This window comes from Ursus arctos, unplaced genomic scaffold (assembly GCF_023065955.2).
Source record: "Ursus arctos isolate Adak ecotype North America unplaced genomic scaffold, UrsArc2.0 scaffold_9, whole genome shotgun sequence".
NCBI lineage: Eukaryota > Metazoa > Chordata > Mammalia > Carnivora > Ursidae > Ursus > Ursus arctos.
In genome coordinates, this window is record NW_026623111.1 from 7,858,186 (window position 1) to 7,881,374 (window position 23,189).

The following is a 23,189-nucleotide window of genomic DNA, read 5'->3' on the forward strand; positions in this document are numbered from 1 at the left end:
TCAAAATCCTAGAAGAGAGCAGAGGCAGCAACCTCTATGACATCGGCCAAAGCAACCTTTTTCATGACACATCTCCAAAGGCAAGAGAAACAAAAGATAAAATGAACTTGTGGGACTTCATCAAGATAAAAAGCTTCTGCACAGTCAAGGAAACGGTCAAAAAAACTAAGAGGCAGCCCACGGAATGGGAGAATATATTAGCAAATGACACTACAGATAAGAGACTGGTATCCAAGATCTACAAAGAACTTCTCAATCTCAATACGTGAGAAACAAATAAACAAATCATAAAATGGGCATAAGATATGAACAGACACTTTTCCAATGATGACATACAAATGGCTAACAGACACATGAAAAAATGTGCAAAATCATTAGCCATCAGGGAAATTCAAATCGAAGTGTTTGAATTCCCTCCCATGAATGCCTTCTTTTGTTACTCAAACAATCCTATCCACTCTTCTCCATTATGACACCTCGTTGGTTTACGGGTCCAGCCCTCCTCCTCTTGTGACTGCCAGTCTGTTCACTGGACATCTCCATTAAAATCTCTCTCAGATGTTTAAAACTTCTGTGCAAAATGGAATTCTTTATCTTCTACTTTATGGCATAGAGACAGAATGAAGACCCATGTGTCCATTGATACACTCGACAACAGTGAAATGCAATTTTCCTATTTTTTAAATTTAAAAATGAACGAAAATAGAAGTTTTAATATTTTCTTCCTGAATCTCAATGGCTCATCTTGGTTACCCACTAAAGTATATATAACCCTTTTTACAACAAGTCTTTGTATTTCCCAAAATCGTAAATAATTTTCTTCTTTGGGCTAGTAGGATTCCAATTCTTTTAAAATTAACAATCAGACAGAAATTCCAGGCCTCAAAGAGATGTGGACAATAAAATTAGGCTCTAGGTTGAACATAGCCCACCTGCTTCCACATAATGGGGAGAAAAATAAAAAAAGTTTTGTGACTACGACAAAGATTTTGAGGGTAAAACAATCATTGATCCTAATAAGGGACATAGATAACTATTTCTTTATTGGAATGACTTCAAGGAGGAAATCCCTCTATTCTTTATTAGCAAAATCAACCAACGTGACAGCATAATTTCGGACAGATACTTGGCACAGGAATTCTGTGACACACCTATTCAAGTTCTAGCAGTACCTCCAGAGGTCTTTATGTCTTTATTAGTTTCATGTTCCTTTTTCTTCCAAAAGTAAAGGAAGATTTAATTACATGATGAGTGTTGGCCAGTTTTGGGGTTATAAAAGGAGATTTGAACTAAGATCTTTTAGACACTTGTTAGTTAAAATGTGACGTAGGCATCGTTGACACCAGTGTCACCTGTAAGCTTATTAGAAATACAGATTCTCAAGCTCCACCCCTGACCCACTGAATCAGAAGCTACTTTTTTAACAAGATCCCGAAGTGATTCATTCATACGCGACTCTTTCGGAAACATTGTTCTAGAACTATAAATATTTGGGCTTCTTAAAATTTAGCATTCTGTTGCTATCTGTGATTTAAATTCTGTTTATAATAATTGTGGCTGTTCAGCTTCTACTTAATAAAAATTAGTTAATAAAAACTGGAAGCTTCGAAATTGTTTATTGAATTTGGGAATAAGAAAACAACTCATTTAAAATCGGACAAAAGGTTTGAACGTACATCTCACTGAAGAGAATAGGTGATGGCAAGTGAGCCCGTGAACAGATGCTCGACATCATCAGTCATAAGAAGAATGCAGATGAAATCTAGAATGAAATGCCGCTTCACACTCGCTAAATTGCTGTAACAACAACAGCAACCATACCCGACGATACTAAGTGTTGGTGAGGGGTGGACTAGCACTGTGGGGCACTGCAGGTGGGCGTGCAAAAGGGCACAATCACTTTGGAAAACAGTTTGGTGATTCCTGACAAACTGAAACACGCACTCATCCCACGATTCAGCAGTCCTACTTCTATGTATTTACCCAAGGACACAAAAGTACAGGTCACACAGAAACATGTATGTAAGTATTTGTAGCAGTTTCATTGGTAATCACCAAAACCCAGAAACAACCCAAATGTCCTTTAAGTGATGAATGGCTGAACAGCCGTGGTGTATCCATTCGATAGAACGCCCCAGGGCCACACACAAGAACAAATTACTGATACACGCAGCAACAGGGACGAATTTCAAATACATTACACATTATGCAAATGAACAAAGCCAGATTTCCATTTATATGACATTGTGCAAAAGGCAAAGCTATAGGGATGAAGCACTGGTGGTGGTCGCCAGGGTGACGGGGCAGGTGGAGAATATGGATTCAAAGGGTTTGACTAGAAAGCAGTTGCTGTGTGTTAATGGAGCTTTCCTGTATCCCGATTGTGGTGGTGGTTACACTGGCCTATGTCAGATCTCAAAAACTGTACATGAAAGAGGATACTGTAACGTATGCTTATTAAAAAGACATTTACAAAAGTCATGTCTTGTTTGCAGTGCACGCTTTCCACTTTTCAGCCACGGCAAAGAGACACCTCCCAGGCTCAACATGTGACTCATGTCACGTGCTGGCCCCCGTGGCAGCGAGTCTGTGGCCCTTCACCCCTCACCACCCTCCCGCCACTCTGCCATGGAGGCATGCAGATGGCTTGCTTTATTTGTTTCCAGCCTCCCCCTTCCTGAGCTGCGTTCTCCTCTTGGAAAGAAGGCAGGACCTGGAACACACAGGAGGGAAATGGGAGCGTAGTGATTTGCATACTCTAATTAAACTGCTGTATCATGAGCTTGCTTTCTTTGGTTATACTGGAATGGAAACAAAGGTGCGCCTCTGATTCAGAGTTTGGAGTGTCATCCCTGGGAACTGACAGGAGTGAAATAGGCCAGGAAGGCTTGCGTGCCTTACAACCTTAATGCAGCTGTGTGTTGCACGACCTAAGGGCGACCACCTGGCGCCGCAGTCCTTCGTGGACTGGCCTTTATCTCAGGTAAGCGGGGCCTTTCCGGTTGGGTGTCTTCCTGACAGGTGTGCAGGGAAAGATGAGAGCCCGGCCCATGGGTGAATGATTGCTTCTCATCCATGGAATTCATTTTCATATTTGAAATGCTGCATAATCTGGGGGTGGAGAGAGCACTGAATCGGAAATCCAGGACACGCAGACTTCGTCAGGACCTCGCTGCGGATACTTAGGTGAGCACCTTATACCTTAATGCCTGAGATAACTCATGAGGGGTAATTCGTCATAAAAATGCAGACAATTTACACATGGTTTCAGTTTATAAAGTGCTTTCACACAGTTTAATCCTTTTAATCTTCAGGTTCAGATGGAGAAAGAATGGCTGAGTGCCGTTCAGTGTTTGGTTTTATGGGGGGGTGGGGGGAGGCTGTCTCAGCTCCACATTCACTGTCAAGGTCTTTTCGCTAATGACGCAGATTTGATCCCAGACTTAACTCATTCCCAAATCACAGAATTTGAGATCTGGCTTTTTCTTTTCTTTTCTTTTTCCATTTGTTTGTTTGTTTGCTTTAAAAAATACATTATAGATGAGTTAAGTGAGGTCCAGAGAGGAGAGTGGGTAAAGGTCATTCAGCCTGTAAATTGCATCCTTAGAAAATTAGGCCACAGGCTTGGGAAATATGGCGCTATGGGACCCAGTATTGTATGGATGGTGTTTATAATACCTGTATAAGAGGCTGAATTACTTTGTATCTATACTAACAGTTGAGAAAGGATAAATAGAGGCAATTTATGAGGTGCTTTCAATTCTTTAGGTTCAATAAAATGAATGCAAATGGTGGTCAATGGAACATAAAGAGAAAATAAAAATAAAAGGGGACACAATTTCAGTTAGGGTTGTAGGTTAAAATTCAATTTAGGCATACTGAAGTGGAAATAAATTGAACTTATTAATCCTAAAGTTAAATTAGAGGTGTAATTATGAACTTCATGACCTTGACTAGGAATAGGTTTTTTCCCTTCTGTCCCTAGAGTGGTCTAGCTATGGTATCTTCCTGTGCCCCAGAACTCACGTGGAAAGCACTGGCAAGGACACTGAGCAACCACATCCCATTCTCCAATCCTAGGTAGTTCTTGAACTAAGAGAACCAAGACTCCTTGGAGACCATGAGGGAGAGGAAAATTTCCCCTTACTCCTTTTGGTTCTTTTGGCGGGTCTAATAATTAAATTGACATAAGACAGATTAACAGGAGAAAAGCAAATTTAATTCATGTTTATGGGAAGTCATAGAAATCTGAGACCCAAAGAAGTGACCAAAGCAGTCAGTTGTTATACCTTTTAGACAAAGAAACAATAAATTTGTAGAACTGACAAGACAAAGACACTTAGGCTTGGGTACTAATTAGTACTAATTAGTGAAGAAACTAAGCAGAGTTTATTTATGCAGTGTCTGGGCCCTGAATTCTGTTTCTGGTGATAAGGATGTCTCTCTACCTCCTGGTGCAGGGAGGGAACCCTTAACATGGGAGATTGATTCCTGCTTTCCTGGGGACAGAGAGGAGAGTCAGAAAATTCTTCTTGTACCAATTGTTTCTCAAGTAACTTTGATTCAAAGTAATCAATATGCCACTTTGGTATATTTTGGGGAAGCTTGCCCTGATCCCCATCAAGATCAATTTCCTGCTCTTATAAGAACACCTGTCATTTGGATTAGTCCACCTTAATGACTTCACTTTAATTTAGTTACCACTTTAAAGATCCTATCTCCAAATACAGTTATATCATGAGGTACTGGGGGGTTGGGCCTTCCATTTATGAATTTAGGGAAGGATACAATTCAGCCTATAACATGTTCTATATCACAGATGCAATGAAGGAAGTGTGCAAAGACGTCAGGTTGCAGGAAAAGGCATGTCTGGGGACATTCTTATTGACATAATAAGTCAATCATGATTCTAAGAGGAACCCAGGTAAGAAATAGCTGCTAGGGTTTGAGTCACTTTGGAAGTCCTGACTGTGTCCCCTGTTCTGGTCAATAATCAATTCACGGATAACTTAACAAGCTCAGCAGGTCTTCTGTAATCTTTTTGTTTGGTAGGGGACTGTAACTTGAAAAGATGCATTGAAATATATCAAGGTATATAAATAAATAAGAAATTAGCTAAATCTACAGAATCACTAATTTTCTCATAGGTGGAGTATAAATATAAGTGTTTTATAATTATTGTGATAATTTGTTAATATGCCTATTTTAAGGTGTCTGAAGCACTTAAGGGAATGTGGCACATTAACCTTATGCTTTTATTGAGACAGGAATTTGACTAAGGTTTGTAATTAACTTTTAAATCTGTAAGAGGATTAGTAAAGTTAACATTTTGATTTAATAGTTGTGTAAGTTTAGACGTTTAGAGAAATTTCACTCAATATACTTACAAGTCTAATTACACTGAACACTAAAGAAAGTGCAGGTAATATATTTTATTTTCTACATATGCAGAAACCCCTTTAGAAGTAAACCTCCTAGCAGGATTCCTGAGGCAGTTTGCACTGGAAATAGGTGTGATGTCAACAGTCCTTGGCACAGAGGGATGTGTGGTGTGAACTCGTGACCCTCACACTCAGCCCTCCCCTTCCCACCTCCCAGGACTCCTGGCTATTGATTCCAGTGTAAAAAAAAGAGGCCAAGTTTCACTCAAATATATATTTCACTAACTTTACTCCTTTGATTGTGCCTCATTAGGAAATACTGTGGTTATCCTTGTACTTCTTAAAGGGGTGGGGATTGGGGAAGATAATTTGCCACGAAAGTGGTTTGAGTGAAAATTGTTCCTACAATCACTCACTGACCTTTGCTAGCCCCATTTGTGCTCCAGGTTTTCCCACATCCTTACCTTTGCTCATGTTACTACCCCCTCTTCTAGTACTTTCTCCACCCATCTTTACTCAGAGGTGACCCAAAGCTTGGGTCCAACGCACAAGGAGTCATTAATAGTATACCCATGAAAATTCTCTGTCCCAGAGTCTGCTGTTGATGAGAAAATTGATTCAATAAATTTAATTCATTGAAAGAGTACATGAATAAAGATATTACTAGAATACCCCATTACTCTTTGCTTTTCAAAATAGAGCTATAAAGGAGGCACATGCTTAATCTGAAAGAGTTATCTGAATACTGGACATGAATTCAAATCAGCTTTTTAAAATATCTCCATGTGCCCATGATTATGCTATGTACCAGGTCCCTAGTTTTAGTCATGGCATCACTATTTATGGGAAACTTAACCACATAGAAATTAATGCCGGTAACTATCATGTCTTGAGTAAGTTCATAAGTGCTATTTGGTACTTTGTGTACATCAATACATGAAATACTCCCTATACCCAGTGTTCCATGTCTTATTTTCCCAAAGATGACAATTAGAGACTTAAAAATGTCAAGGTAGTTCTCGTAGTAATATCTGGGTAGAGTCGAAATTCACATTTGGTCTTATAAGCTATAAATCTATTCACTATAAATCTAGTTCACTTTTTACTATGATTCACTGCTGCTTTACCCCTTGAATCTAAGTTTCCCTTTGGTGAGATATTCGTGATGTCGCCTACCAGGAGATCTCTGTGAGGTCCAGTGACATTGATAGGAAGAGAAGGCATGCCTCTTTCCATGGTGAAATACATGGTGGCGGGGCATTTTCAAACTTCCAGGTCACTCTGTCCCAAAAACCTGGTTTTAAATATATTTGTGTTTATAATTATATTTACACTGGTATTTATACATCTATAAATACTAGAGGTAAGGTCTGCCTGTCTCTCAATTTGGGGCAGAATGTGGATGGGCAGTGAGGTGGGGACCCATTTACCCTTCAACTTGGCACAGTCTCAGGGTCTAGGCTTGCCATTGCTCAGAGTAGGGTTGCCAGATTGACACATACAAATATATAGTTTCCAGTTACATTTCAAACAGGTAAACAACATTTTTTTAGTGAAATTATGTCTCATGTAATATATGTAGGGAATATTGGGGCACGCTTATAAAAATTGTTGTTTATTTGAAATTCAGATGTAAGTGGGCATCCTCTATTTTATCTAGCAACCCTGGTCATAAGCCCTAGGTCTAGAATTAGCAGATCTCACCACAGATAAGCTTTTCCTAGCAGGGAACTGACACATCAGAAATGAACAGGCCAGTAGACAGAGGGCTAGGCTGACCCTCAGTGACTGCCCCAAAAACAAAGAAAAGGAAAAGAAAGGTACCAGTTACAAAGGACAAGATTAAACATCTCCAAGCTTCATAGAGGAGTTGGACCTCTTGCAAAAAGAATAGTCTCTTTTCCTATCTGATATTGACCTGATTTTCTTCTTTTATTTAGAAAAATAGACAATTTTGTTTTTCTGCTCAAATTTGGGAAACTTCCAGATTGCTATCAGCTCAACTTCTTTTTTTTTTTTTTCCCTGTTGTGGGGTCACATGTATTCATAGTACACTAAAATATGCAAACACACACACAAAAAATACCTTTCTATTTCTATTTCTTATTTAGTCTTTCTACTGCACTGGATCATGGAATAGAATCTAAATTTAGTCCAATCTGGAAAGCTAAGTCCTATCTAATAACTGAAGTGATCTTTTTGGAATAACACATTTCTTTAGTGTTACATGTTTTCAGCATTAGTCTTTCAGATTATTTCCCCCATACCCCAATTTTTCACCAAGATGGGGAGGAGGGGCTCATAAATCCATGCATGCCCTCTGAGTCTGCACGGGTGTCAGCCAGTGACCAGTCTGGGGCCCTCCCTGCGCTGAAGACGGCTCAGGGGTCAGCATGTGAACTGCACGACTGGAGTTTTAGATCCTGGCTTTTCCACTGAGAGACAAGCATCCTCTCACACTGCAGCCTCTTTCAGGGAATGACTCTCAGTATCTGCTGGACCATCTGCACTCTCAGTAATGTTCCAGCCCCTCCTCATGTCAGTGGGGAACTTCTGGATCCTGTCAGTAGCTCCTTGGAGACAGCTGTCTAGCCTACCCTCTCCACTTCTGTTCAGCCTCACCCATCTCTGCTCATGCAGAGTGTGGCCATGGGGAGTGTTTCTCCTGGGGGCTGGCCATTTTCTGAAGCTTTCCTCGGAGAACCATGTCATGGGTTCCTCATTATGTTCTGAGTTCCCCCAAACCCTCCTGTATGTGTTTCAAGCCCTCACTCTTGCCCGGGCCAAACCCAAGCTGGGGACAAATGAGGACCACTCCATCTTAGTTGTTCCATCTACTTCTGCCACTGGTCAATTCCCCCAAATTTGCTGGGGTCCAAAGAGTCATACTTCAACCTTCACTATACCACGCCCTGAGTTCTGTCTGCCTCAGCAATTAGAAAGTAGGTCCCACTTGGCTCTCAATCTCCACTGAACCCACAGGAACTCAGAACATTATGTTTCTTTGTAACAAAGCCTCACTATAGATATCCAGCCCTAGAACGCAAGTCAATTGATGGTTTCTGTTCAAGGCAGGATTCTGGGGTGATAAACCTCAGGGTTTATTCTTGGAGGTGGAAACCTGCAAAGGGCATTATTTGGGGCCAAGCAGCAATTCATTCTCCCTCTTACCTCCTCCCAGGGTTCTCTGCAGGGTGAAAGACCTTGCTGTACAGCCTTCCTCTGGCTGCTCCACGCTCCCACATCCGTGCTTTCCTTCCCCAAACACCTCCTACCTGGTGCGTTTGCCTTCGTTACTCCTTTCTAGGGTGGTCTTCCTTTCCCTTCACTCTTGTGTCTTTCCCCCCTTCAGATCTCTACTCCACTTGCCTCCTCCCAGAAGACCGCCCTGACCACCTTCTATAATCATCTGAGATTTCTCTTTATCCTTATGTCTCATCCATTTCCCTGCATCTGTGATGTAACTTGCATCACGACAAGAACATTTCCATTTGGTTCATGTTTGCATCTTCAGTGCTTATCACATGGTAGGTACTCATAAACATTTGTTGACGAAAATGAAATTTATCTCCTGTATCTACACCCACGTCCATAAATAATGGGTCAACTATAACAATAATTTTGTCATAGATGGCGCGAAGGGACCTGTGCTGTGTACTGACACCATACTCAGTCACTTACATTCTTTCTCATTTTCGAAGCATCCCCTGTTACATGTCACAGAGACACCAGGGCTCGGATGAGTTAATTTTTGCCTGAGGTCACTCAGATTAAATGTTAATAAGTGGTAGAGCTGAGAATAGACCCAGATATGTCAACCCTTAATGTTTCCTATTATATTATACTCCCTTTCAAATAACAAAAATAGTGCTTTAGTTTTACAATGTGCTTTGAGGTACTTTGGGACATGTAAGGTGAATTGAAATAACTCCTGGTTTGGTGTCAGAATACACCGATCTGAAACCAGGGCTGCTCAGCCTTGGTACTATTAACATTTCAGTGCAGACACATCTTTGCTCTCGGGGCTGTTCTAGGCATCGGGGGATTTAGCAGCAGCCCTGACCTCTGTCCACTGGGTGCCAATACTGTAATTCCTCCGTGGTGACAGGCCCAAATCTCTGAACGTGGCCAAAGCTCCCCTGGAGGAAAAGAGACCCCTGATTGTGAACCAGTGCTTTCCTCTGATGCCTACCATTTATGTGACCTCGATTAGTTCACTGTCTTTCCCTGAGCTCGGTGACCTGGAGTTGCAAGTCGGCTCCGGCACCATAAACCTTATCAGTAGCTCTAGGAAGTTAAAGCACGTTACATTTATTGAGGGCTTATTATATGTAAGATATCATGCTAAAGTATATATTTTCTTGTCCAGTCTAGCCCACAACCCTTTGAAGTATGAGTATTTGCTCTGGTCTCCGTGTTCAGAAAGTGAGGATCTGAAGAACAAGGCAGCATGCTTGCTTCAGATTCCGCGGGTGTAAGAAAGGAGAGTCAAACCCCCAGGTTAATTCCCAAACAGGAATTTGGGGGGGAAAAAAAGGAAGTAAGACGTTCGGTTCAACTCTAGTCTCTGGTTCATGCGGAAAATTGGACAGGTCATTCCATGTATTTCTTTGGTCAATAACATCATCTTGCAATATAACAAACAACATTAGTATTTATTTTCTTTCTTCCTTATTTAAAAATTCAAATATTGCCTTTTGTACTTTAGTGGATTTTGTTGTCTGCCTCCTGGGTCGTAGCCCCAACTTTGGGAACCACAGACCAAGACGGTAAGAAAGGATATTTTTGTTTAGTTGGGCTTTTACATGGCTTCGACAGATACCGATTGTCCTGAGAATCTGTCTTGTAATTTCCGAAAGTTTGTTTTCGTTTGTTTGTTATACATTTGCATTGTTTTGTTTCTACTCAGGATTCAAATTCAGTGATACACAAAATACATTCAGAAATAGGGTCTCAGCACATGAGAGTTAGTTGTTTTCTTCTGTTCGGCTTGCTCTTAATCTGTTGGTTTTGCAGAGGAGTTCAGGGAGGAGCTATTATACCTGGTGTCCCACTACTTTTCAAATTTATGGTTCATGTTCTGTGTTTTTTGTTAGTCTGTTATTATGCTCTCGTTTGCTCCAGAGATCTTGTGGTTTAATTATGGAATAAAATCTCATTTTTTTCCCCTTAAAAAAAAAAACAAACAAACAACAACAAACTGTGTTTATCTTCGCTCAGCTGGGCAGTCAGAGTAGAAAAGTAACAAGGAATATCAGTACAGACCCTGAGCTGCAAACACTGAGTAGATATTCCTTCACTTCTTTTGTGAGTACGAAAATGAACATTCTGTCTTCACAGAAAGGAAACAGCCCACAGACGTCATGAAAGAGATACCGATATAACCACTTCTTTAAAAGAGAAAAGATAATGTTTTATTCACATGACAGGGGAAGGCAACACCAGCTCTAGAATCTATCAAATCAGGATAATTTCAGAAAGCAGCAACACTTCAAGCTTTTAGTTTTTAACTGCTTTTTATGGTTCTCCGTAATTTTACTGTTGTTACTATTTTCTAAATAAGTAAAATTGGGGCTCTTTGCAGGGATTGAACAGGAAAAAATGGTTTGTTTTGGTAACAGAAAGAGAGAAAGGCAGACAGAGAGGGAAGAGACAGAGTGATGGAGAGAGAGAGGAAAAGAGAGACAGAGACAGACACAGAGAGACGGAGGGAGGGAGAGAGAGAGAAAGAGACTGAGACAGAGTGAGAGAGAGGCAGAGAGAGAGAGAGACAGAGAGAGGGAGGGGGGTAGGGAGAGAGAGAGAGAGAAGGAGAGGGAGAGAGAGAGATCGCTGGGAAGGAAGGAAGGAGTAGACAGTATGAGAACCGCTCCAAGAACAGTAAGTGAGGAGGCCTACAGACATCATCTCTACAGGAGGAAGACGCGTGTTTAAGTGGGTTAGGTTTGCCTGATGTCCCTTCCTGGTCCCGGAGCTGCCAGCTCAGTGCAGCCACCCCCTCGTGCCCCAGCGCCTCCAGATGGCACAGAGTGACACCCCGGTGGCCCTGCCCTCGGGCAGCGTCTCCCAGCCCACTGTTCCCTCCTGGGAAGGAGCTAAAATAGACCCATGTTTGCCTTCTCAAAGAAACTTTGGGCAGCCTGGGGACTCGCTCTCTTCCGTGGTTTTTGGAAGTTGCGGGGGAGGCTCCATTCCCTCACCTGGAAGCTGACGGTCTTTCCATGCCCCCAGCAAAGCAGCTTGGAGCAGCTTGAAAATGATGTGCCCTTGTCAGTTTATGTTAGAAAGGAAGTGTTCCCATGCACGGTTTCAGTTACACCTCGGTTTCAATCTTTTAGTTGAGTGAGGACAGGGCTGAATGCTGCTAGTCATTATCTACCTGCAAGAACATTCAGCCACCGAGAGAGATGGTGGTGAGCTGCTGTGCCCAGCGCAGTTTCTGGAGGGGAAAGTGATATTACTGATATTACATCCTCTCTCCTGGAGGGACAGACGCGTGCACTAGGCTGTCTACAACCTCCAGAGTCAAGGAACTCAGATCCCCTGAGGCACATGGGGTGTGTGTGTGGGGGGGGGGGGGTGGTTAGCAAGGGGGGGGCATGCCAGAAATGTCAGCTTTCAAGGATTTCTAAAAGCATTATTATTATTATAATTATTATGCTTCTCCCCTCTTGGGCCAAATCATTGGGTCTTCCCACTCACTGTGATGAGTTTAGCCAGATCCAGCGATTTCATGCCCTTGAGTAGAAAACAGATCGGTACCTAGGATGAGGCTTAGTTCCAGCTCTAGCACTAATTAGCTTTGTGATTTCAGGCAAATGATTCCCTCTCTCAGGCTGAATTTGTTTATGAAGGTGTTTAAACTGATCAATAATCTCCAAACTTTTTTTTTTCTTTTCTTCCCCCAGCTGTGAGATGTATTTTTCAAGTGGAAGCTTTCCTGGAACTCCAGCATAGGGAACAAGAATCATCCAGCCGCTCCCGTTGGCGTGGTTGGTTGAGCAAAGGGCAGAGAAATGAGCCGGCTGGGCTTCCTGCCTCGAGGAGGCCTCCTCTCCCCCAGAGGCAGGCCTGAGGCTCCTTCCCAGGTTCCTGGGGCATCACCAAAAGGACTGTGAAAATCCCCGAGCATTTTATCTACAAGAGTCTCTAACATGTTGTCCGTCTACTCTGTAAATGAAATGAGATCGTGCCAAGAAAGCACTGGGTAAAACCGAAAGCACATTGTGTCATTCCTGCACCGATTCTGACTTTTTTGGATAGAGCTGGAGGGCACCTGCTTCTCAGCTACAAAGGTGCGTGGGCTGCTGGCTTTGTATGGCATTGGCAAGAACGAAACCACAGCTACAGCTTCGGGAAAGTGGCTTTGTTCTCTTCTGTGAACATGAGAGCCTAAAAAAGTGTTGAGCAACTCAGGAAAAAGAAGCGGGAGGGAGAGAAAGAGAGAGAGCTGAATGGCTTTTCTTAATAAAGCATTTCGTCTCATGTAAAAGCAAAACACAGAAGCCAGGGAGAGCAGGAGACCCCATGGCCGTGGTTAGTTACCACACTGCTGTCACCACCACGGCCGCTCACTGCTGGATCGGGGTGGGGGGGGGGTAGGCTTGCTGGCACTTACCCGCTTGCTCTGGTGACCTGGAAGGATGACAGGGAGGCTAACCTCCTAGGAAAGCTGACCTCACTGGGCTCCTTGCAGTCACAGGTGGGGATTCATTCATTCATTCATTCATTCATTCATTCATTCATGCAGTCAGGACTAGTATAGACTACATGCAATAGAGAACACTTGTATATCCTTTTTCCAGATGCCCCAGGAGTGAATTCCTTATGTGCCAGGTTTTTAGACCACAGGAATGAGCAAGATTTCCCAGGTTCTTCAACTCTGAAAATCTATTAAGACAGCAGTCAGATACCCTCTGGGAAGCCTGCCTTAACCTCCTGGTCTGGAGTAAGTGCCCCTCCTGTGAGCTGCCAACATCCATGCTTACCAGCGTCAGCCATGTCTGTCCACTGCTACAGAAATTCTGGGAGGGTGGAGCCTGGGTCTCCGTTGTGCACGGCTCTGATCCCAGAGGGCTTAGCAGAACATCTGGCATTTAGTAGGTGTGCAATAAATACTGGGTGGAAGAATTTAACTGTTCTTGCCACAGCACACTATGGAATCTAGTTACAGGTCTATCCTCCTTCTCTACCTTCCTAGTGGGCTGTGAGCTGGAGGCTGGAGCCTCACCTCTTCTTGCCTGACATCGCATGAACTGTCCCTTCGTGCAGGGACAAGGAATAAACCCGATCTGAATTCAAATCCAGGACCCTGGCACGTCCTGCAGTGAGTTTCAATTTGCTCGTGTCTAAACATGAAAATAAAGACAGAATTTCTACATCCAGAGCCACTGAAAAAGTTTAGAAGGAATACCCGTGACCTGCCCAGGACAGCCCATAGCATATGATGGGCACATAGCAGTTGTCTGCTGTTAATAGAAACTTCTATTTGTTTAAACTTCTCAAGCTCATTGAATTGGTGGAAATAGAGTCTCTTTCTCTCAATATACTTTTTCCAGATTCAGCAATTTTTAACATTTTGCTACATTTGTTGTATCAACTCGTCTCCCTCATTCTCTTTCCCTCCCCCCATATACACACACATCTGCATATACATACACAACTGTGTGTGTAAATTATAAATCCCAAAACGATTATTTGTTTTTCTGAACCATTTGAAAATAGGTTACATAATTCCACCCTTTTACTCCAAATATCTCAGTGTATACTTCCTAAAAATAAGAATATTCTCTTAACCACAATATTGTTACATTTAGAAGGTGTAACATTGCTACAACACTTTCATCTACTCTAACTTCCTATATCCCATATTTGTCAGTTTGTCCCAACAATGTCCTTAAAGCCCTTCCTCTTCCAGTACAGGATTTGGTCCATCTAGCAGCCACATCTGCTCTGTCTCCTTCGATCTGGAAGGTTCCTCAGTCCTTCTCATTTTCACAAATGGACATTTTGAAAGAATCCAGGCCAGCTGTAGACTGTTGCTCAGTGTGGGTTTGTCTGCTGTTTCCCTGTGATTAAATGCAGGTTATGCATCCTGACAACAATGCTCATATGTGATGGTGTTTCCTTCTCAACATGTCACGCCCAGAGGCATGTGATAGCCCTCTGCTCCTCGTTGCTAACATTAATTTTGATCACACACGATGCCATCTACTTTCTCTACCGCAGTTCCTGTTTTTCCCCTTTCAACTAATAAACAATCTGTGGGGAGACCCTTTGAGACCAGGGAAGTGTTCTGCTCCTCATCATATTTTCCCCTGGATTGGGCTTCATTGATAATTCTTGCCCAAGGGATCCTTGCTAGGATGGTTGCTCCTGGCGACTGCGCTACCCCCACCGCTCTGTCCACCTGTCTCATAGGCTTCCTCCTGTAAGGAGGAGCTCTGAGTAGGCAAAGCAATGGATCCAAGGAAACCTATCATCAGAAGAAAATAGGAGCCTGGTGTGCTGGTGAGAGGTCAGGCTGGAGACGGCTTTGTACGTTTCCCCTGGAGAAGCCCCGAGAAAGGTTGGGAACAAAGAGAGAAATAAGTCCAGGGAAACAGGGGACATTCAGCAGAGAAAGTAGGAAGATGATTCAGTTCAGGAGGCTCAAGGGTGCTGGGAGAGCCTGAGCAGCAGCTGCAGAAAGGCAGGCTCCTATCCCACTCGGGCCACGTTCTGAACGGTTGACTAAGAAAAGTCTCTCTACCGTGGGTCTGTTTGTACTCTTACAAAACTGTGACCGTCATACTGATCTCATCACTTTTCCCCTTGTCTTAGACGGACACCGGATGGAAAGAGCCAAGCACAGCACTTAACATCACGTAAGTGCTCATTAAATGCTCCCCCTTCTCTTCCTCCTTTCCCTTTGTGTCGTTCAGATATTGCCATGGAAACTTCCCTTTCTGCTTTCACTGAGGCCCCTTCAAAAATTTTGCAATTACTCTAAAAGCTTGATTTTTTTCATCTAAAATGAGAAATTCTAAAGGTAATAATATACTACCTTTTCTGCTAAAAGTAAATTAAATGTAGGGTCAGAGCTGATTCTGAACTCAACTAGGGAGTCTCGGGGATGCTTTTATTTCAAAATTGTTTTCATTATTTTTGGTAAATTAAGCATAACTAATTAATTATTTTGCATAATGATAATATTGCCATTTTATCATTATCACTAAAATACAATAATAATTGCTACTTTTAAAGCTAGGTACGTATTTGCCCTTTTCTAGATGTTTTACAATCAATACTTCTACTCCTCCCAATCTGCATCGCTGTGGCAATATTCTCCCCATTTTACAGATGAAGACTCTGAGGCTCAGAGTGCCTGTGAGAATGGTCGAAGCCAGGCAGTATGTGTACTGTCTTCAGAACACGTATACTTTGCACTCCAGGTTCCTTCTGGACAATGATTTCAATATGCTGGGAACTCCATGATCCCCGTGTGCTTCTTCTGAACTTGGCTCAGCACAGCGTCGAGTGAATCGTGTAACTGAGGCAGAGACCCTTACTGTTCACCAACTATTTCATGCGTCCCCCACACGTTACTTCCAGGCTGGGGCAGTTACAAGCCGGTGCGCGCCCTTCCTCTCTCACCATGCTGCAGCGACCTTAGAAATGACATGTGAAGCCACTCTGGAAAACAGAGTGCAGGTTCCTCAAAAAGTTACAAGTAGAACTACCCTACGATCCAGCAATTCCCCAGCTGGGTATTTACCCAAAGGATACAAAAATACTTATTTGAAGGGACACATGCACCCCGATGTTTATAGCAGCATTATCCACAATAGCCAAATTATGGAAAAAGCCCAAATGTCCATCGACTGATGAATGGATAAAGAAGTTGTGGTATATATATATATATATATATATATATATATATATATACACACACACACACACACACACACACATATATACACACACACACACACACACACACTGGAATATTACTCAGCCATCAGAAAGAATGACATCTTGCTATTTGCAAGGATGTGGATGGACCTGGAGTGCATTATGCTAAGTGAAATAAGTCAGTCAGAGAAAGACAAATACCATATGATTTCACTCCTGTGTGGAATTTAAGAAACAAAACAGATGAACATAGAGGGGAAAAAGAGAGACAGCAAACCATAAAATGGACTATTAACAAAGAGAACAAACTGAGGGCTGACTGAGGAAGGTGGGCGGCAGGATGGGTGAAATAGGAGATGGGGATTAAGGAGGGCGCTCGTGATGAGCAGCGGCTATTGTATGCTGAGTGACGAATCACGAACTTCTACTCCTGAAATTAATCTTACACTGTATGTTAATGAACTGGAATTTAAATAAAAACTTGAAATAAAAAAATAATGAAAGAAATGACGTGTGAAGGCAGCTGTCTTATAATATGAAGAGAGCTTGGATCTTTGAGTCACCAGGTGGAGAAGCATCCCGGACAAACCACATTAGACTCTGTGCGTGTAAGAAATTAGCTTCTGTCCTGCTGAGCCACCGTGACCGCCACGTTTGGTCGTTATTGCAGCGTGACCTAGCCTACCCTGACTGATACTAGAGTGAATCCTTTTCAGGGACTAGTTATCATGGGAGGTGTAAGAACCTCATTATTTGGGGTGCCAAGGAAGCTAGGCGATCCACTTACCATCATCAACATGAAAACGGAATGGCATGGTCTCTATAATTGTTTTTAGACAAATCTAGCTTGTCGTGTTCTTTTGAGAAGGGAAAGATGAAAAGAAAAATTTCTTCATTGAGATTTAGATTAAGTTGAATAAACAAATCTTCTTCAACTCAGGAAGACTGAGGAAGAATAATCTGCAGGAAGTGGAGGGTGTATGCTGGGGAGGACATGTTTTAAATAATGTGCCCACAAAAAGCTTCTGCAAACATCAGAATCTAAAAGAAAGGAATCACAACTAATGAGATGTAGCCTGATTAGAGAAAATCATTTTTAAACCACTCTGGGTTTTCACTTTTGCACCGGAAGGCTAGGCTTTGTCTGAATCTTATTAATAAGAGAGCAACGCCGAGATAACTAGGATTGATAAGGAATAAATACAATATGGCTTGATTCAGCTGCAAACATCACATGTTTTCAAAGATGATTACGAGTGACTTTCATAGTATGGAATTCTTTTATAAAATAAGCTTTTGTTGGACTATAAAAATATTTTTCAATTTCCCTAGTTTAGAAATGGCAAAAAAAAGGTTAATTAAAAGTCAACTGAAGACTACTTAGGCACTTAAACATATAATTTCTTGAGCTTCAAACTTTAATTGCTCTAACTGCAAAATAGCTGACTATTATCATTCATGCCTTTACTCTTCAAACATTGTTTTTTGTTTCTTTGGTTTGATTTAAAATCCTCTCTTAAAAATTTAAGCAGAATCTTAGGTGTTTAACCACCAAGTTCCCCATTTAAGCGAATGAATGAGTCCATGTATGCAAGTCAAGAGATCGCTGGGTTTGAGAATATCTCTCCCAAAGCCTGGAACATGAACTGAATGGAAGTTTTCTACAACCTTCTCTTATGCTGTCCCCCCTGCTTCTCTGCTCTTCGCCCACCCCACTGCCTTCCCTCTCTCCGGGCTGGATGACCCAGCCATTAGTCTTCTGTCAGAATCCTACTCATTCTTCACAGTCCAGTTCAAACTGTGCTCACTGTGAGTTGTCTTTCCTCATGGCCATGGTCTCTTCCTCGTTTGATGTCCTATCACATTCTTTAGGAAACCCAACTGCCATTTCACAAAGTTTCCATTTGTATTGTATTGCGAATTGTCTTTTTTCTTTTTTAATGTTTCTACGCTTTCTCTCTTATTGTACATTTCCAGAGGTTAAAGAGTATTACCCAATGCCTAGTTGGGGGCTAGTAGTGGAAGGATGTTTCAAGACTTCCATGTCCTGCCTACATTCAAGATCTGTGTTCAGCTCTGCTTCCAAAAGGAAGTTACTCTTTTCCCGAAGGGGGGGTGGAATGAATATGGACTTCAGCCCAGCATCAAGATCAGCGTTGAAAGCCCAAGGCTAGCTGTGGGCTCTTGGAATTGCATGTGGTAGGCCCATGCTGGGCTAGGAGTGCAAAAAGAGAATTCTATTTGGGTTTTAAAAGTGTACTGTAGAGAAGTAAAATCTTCTTTATTAATATTTAAAGTTAACTCTGCCGTGTATTAAAGAAAGATTAAGGATTTCCTGCAATTACTAAGAGAGTCCCAGAGACCATACTCATTAGGGACAAGCCATTCCTGTTTTGCCTTCAAGGGCTCCTTTCAGAACTTCTTTCAAGACTTTGAGGTCTCCTGTCCTCTCCACGGTCCAAGCCATTTTACACTATTTCCCAGTTCCCTGCAACCATTCTCTCCTTTACCAAGATCAGTTATTTGCCAGGAAGTTTGTTAGCCTGCTTTATTAATCTTTACCAGGAGAACATCATACACCTTCTTTACGATCACCTCTTGTGAGAAGCAACACATGATCTTCTCTCATTTTTCTTTCCCACCCCAACCAAGTTATTGGCGTCTATCATATGCATTCCGTATTTTCACCATTCTAACACTTACCTGCTGTAATTTCTTCTTTGATGATCCCTCTTCCCTGATAGAGTGTCAGCGGTCTGAAGGCAAGAGTCAAGCCTATCGTATTAGCTGCTGAAGCCCCCTTGCCTGGCACAGTGCCTTGAAATAGCTGACGCTTCAAAAATATTTGTCAATTAGAACAGACACAGTCCTGAAACCTAGGCTGTGGGAGAAGAGAAATGCAGGCAAACCAAACCAGGGTCTCGTATCTCAGTTACATCTGACTAAAACTGTTTACATTACTGAGGAAGGAACTGACATGAACATTAGAAATCTACCATGCAGTATTTATAATACAATGTGTTTATTAGGCATATAGTAAGCTATGTTAGAGTTCTCATTTGGTGGGTGAATTATAGTCATTTTCACCTCTGTGGGATCTATGATCCTAAACTTTTTATTAAGGAAACTGAACAAATAGATTCTGTGGCTCTCACCTGATTATTGCTGTCAGACTTTGTCCCCAGAATGGAGGCTACCATTTAGGTATTTGCCTTACCTAAGGCGGCCATGACTAAGAATTGTTAATATTATTAACACAAACTCATAGTTATTGAGTACTTATTATGTTCCAGGCACTGTGCTAGGTTATTTACGTCAATTATTGGAGATCACAGACCCCCTATGAGGTCAGCACTATTATTACCCCAATTCATTCACTTGTACCTCAGACATTTACTGAGCTCCTGCCACATATAAGACATTGAAATAGGCATCAGGGATATAATAGGGGAAAAAAATGAAATTTTGCCCTCCTGGAACTTGCATCCTAGTGTCGGGAAGGAAGAAATAAGACAAAAATCAATTATGTTCGATATTAAGAGTGTTAGAATTAAGTACAGCAGATGAAGGGGAAAAGGTGTGCTAGCATATGTGATTTTTCATACAGAGCCCAGGGTTAACAACATCCATAAGGCGCAGGGGAGCAGAAATGTGGAGATAAGAGAGAGAGCCATTCAAATATCTGGGGGAGGAATATTCCAGGCAAAGGGGATAACATGTACAAAATCCTACCTAGGAGTATGTTGGCATATTTGAGGGTCAGCAATAATGTTGATGTGGTTAAAATAAAACTGAGGAAATGAGGGGGAGACTGGGGAGGAGGGGCCAGGCAACACGGGGACCTGAGGTTATTTTGAGGATCCAGGCTTTATTCTGGGTGACTGGACTTGTTGGCGAATTTTGGGATAAAAATGACGTAATCTGGTTTGCGTTTTTAAAAGGGTACTCTGGCTGCTGTGTTGAGAATGGATTAAATGGGTCAAGGGTAGAAGTAGGAAGTCGAAACAGAAGGTATTGCAGTAATCCAGAGAAGAGGACATGATGGCTCGAAACAGTGTTGTCCTTGTGCGGGTGGTGAGAACCGGTCAGGTTCAGCGTGTATTTTTGGGTGGAACCCACAGGATTTGCTGATGGATTGGATGTGGGCTCCGAGAGAATGAGAGAAATCAAGAGCAACATCAAAGTGTTTGCCCTCAGCAGCGATAAATATAGAATTGCTATTTAGCAAGACAGGAAAGATTGAAGAAGGGACCGATTTAGGAGAAAAGGTCAAGGGTTTGGACTTGGACACATTAAGTCTTGGGCTCCTATTGGACAGCCAGCAGAGACGTGAAGAACGTATTGGATGTAAGTATCTGGAGTTCAGAAGACTGCTCAGCGCTGGAGTCACAAATCTGAGAGTCTTCAATGCAGAGATGGCACTGAACATCCAGAATCTCAGGGAGCTCATCTGGGGACTGAGTGTAGAAAGACAGCAATTCAAGGCCTGAGACCTGGGGCAGCCCCATAAGAAGGAATTGTGTCCACTTAGGGAAACACAGATCGATGTTCCGGCAGAGCAAGAGACTTCTCGTATATTTGCCTGTGAACAACAAAAGGGAAGGAAGAAGGATTGGGCGAAAAAAGTCTTCAGACCACAGGCAGATCAGACGTCTCAGAACGGGAAGAGATAGGAGGAAGCAGGGCTGGGTGAGTGAGCCTCTGACCGTGCAGCTTTGACAAAGCCATGGTATACCCAATGGGGAGACCCACTGCAAAGCTTGCTTTTTATCAGAGTCCCACAAATATGGCCAGGTTCCAGTATTCCCATCATGGTCTGTCATTGACTAGGGGCTTCTGGGAAGAGTGTGGCCTGAGCTTGAATTCTGCAGTGGACCCTAATGGCATGGCAGCCAAAGTAGTAGGACACTACTCTCAGCTGAAGATCGGGTTCTTTCTTGAAGGTCTGAGCAGCACACTTCCATGGCCACCATAGATACTGGTTTTACCCATGAGAGCTCAAAAGCACAGGAAGATTAGGTAACTAGACCAATGTCACACAGCAAGTAAGTGGGTTTGAACCCCAGCATCCTGATTGCAAATCTTAGTGTTTAACTATGACATGAGGTGGCCGTCCTCCAATGCACATATCTGAAAATGTCAAGTAGTGAGTGAGATTTTATTTGGCTTGGCACCTAGAACTCCCTTAAAGAGCTTCTACAGTTGGTTTGAAGGAGCCTCACGGAGCAGGGGGTGTGGCCGTTCAAAGTCTCCTCCTTCTCTTGGGCTCTGGAATGTTCTTGGAGTGTCTCCATCTCCTCTTACTTCCTCACCCAACTCACCCGGCTCAACCACACAAGCCCCACGCTATTGATCTTTGGGCCAAACCTATAAAGGATTCAGAGCTGACTCCAAAGTGCTCACACGGTCACCAAGCTTTCTCTGGTTCTCCGAGCAGAAGCTAACTTGGACCGTTCGACATTTTTAGAGCGCGTCATTGTCATCGTCATCCATGACTTACTGTTTTTTGTTAAATGTCTGTGCCCTGCCTCCCCATTCTGCACCAGCGGCTCCCAGTCCGGGACGGTAGCTTGAGGGATCCGAACCATAACCCATGAGCCAGCATGGGCCCCGATCTGCTGCCTGGCAGCCACGGGATTTCCCGGTCTACGCAGCCTTCCGATCCTCTGCGCCTGTCTGATGAGCCGTTCATCATCTTGCGGCTGCTGCCTCTTCTCCAAGATTCAGATTAAGGGCTCCCTTCTTCAGAACCCTTTCCCTCTTCTACCTCCTACTAGCCTCATCCGCGTGCCTCTTCTCCGGGTTCCTACTCACATCACATTAGCATCTTTCAAACGTTTCTGACAATGACCTAGAGTAAGAAATGGATTTTACAGCCTGACTTGCTACACAAACCTGTACGTACACAGCCTCCCACACAACCGGAACACAATTGTTTCGCCGGATCCTTACATCTTTCGTGCTGTGCAGTGCTCACTCATGTATTCTGGCCTATTTTTTTCCTCTCTTTTCTTTTTTTAAATGCTGTCTGCAGCCCACTAAATTGATTTAATGACTTGCCAATGGGTCTCAGCATACAGCATGAAAAACAGTGCCCTCTATGGACCTTCATTAATACGCTCTGCTCACAATACTGACATCATTAGTACACTTGTCTGTTCTCCCCGGCAGGCAGTAAACTCGGAGGGTAGGGATCATATCTTATTCGTATTTTTTTCTTCTATTTTAGCACCAGTAAATGTCTGAGGAATGAATAAGTGAGAGTGTGTATGTCCTGAAGTCTTGACAACCACCTACTTTCAGTTTGAAAACATAACAGAGTCTCGGGATATTGAAATGTGTACCTTAGACTTCCCAGAAGCTTCTCCCTTGTTTCTTGGCTGTGAATCTCCGTGGTGTCCTGGATGTCAGTGCTATTGTCAGCCCAGTAGCCTCCTGGTTCTGGAAAGTACTCTTGTTCCACGTCACTTGTGTCGTGGGCATAGGAGCTGCCGTGATTGGACAGAGATACTTCTCTGTCCTTAGAGGATGGCCCGAGGGTGGGCACCCAACACAGGGAGAGCCCATTTCTAAAGCTGTGACCAGAAGGAGTATTAGTCAATCCTACTCCAGAGGTCGGAAGACATGTTTCCTGCCAAGTGGAGCAAACCAGTACGTAGCTGGAGTGGGGATGAGGCAGGGCACTTAGAAACAAGAAGGGAGAGAGATTGAGAGTGCATGCATCCTGGCAGCATTCTTGGGCTCCAGGTTCCAGTTTTCTTAAAGACCAACAATCCTATTTTCCTCCCATTAGGTTACTTGGGTTTCTGTTCAAATGCTCCAGAGCGCATCCCCCAAGTTCCCCTTTCTCTTTCATCAGTTTGATGTAGGTTTCTGTCACTGGGCAGCAAAAGTCCCGAGTCACACATGACTCGT

The 23,189-nt window shown here is 42.9% G+C and overlaps 1 long non-coding RNA gene across 1 annotated transcript; it reads left to right on the top strand.

The window, feature by feature from the left end:
- Window positions 1-2,921: 2,921 nt before the first annotated feature.
- On the top strand, window positions 2,922-12,730 carry LOC125280971 (uncharacterized). Its single transcript, XR_007187889.2, has 3 exons — window positions 2,922-3,186; window positions 10,090-10,150; window positions 12,290-12,730. It is a non-coding gene; the product is annotated as an uncharacterized LOC125280971 (long non-coding RNA).
- Window positions 12,731-23,189: the final 10,459 nt, after the last annotated feature.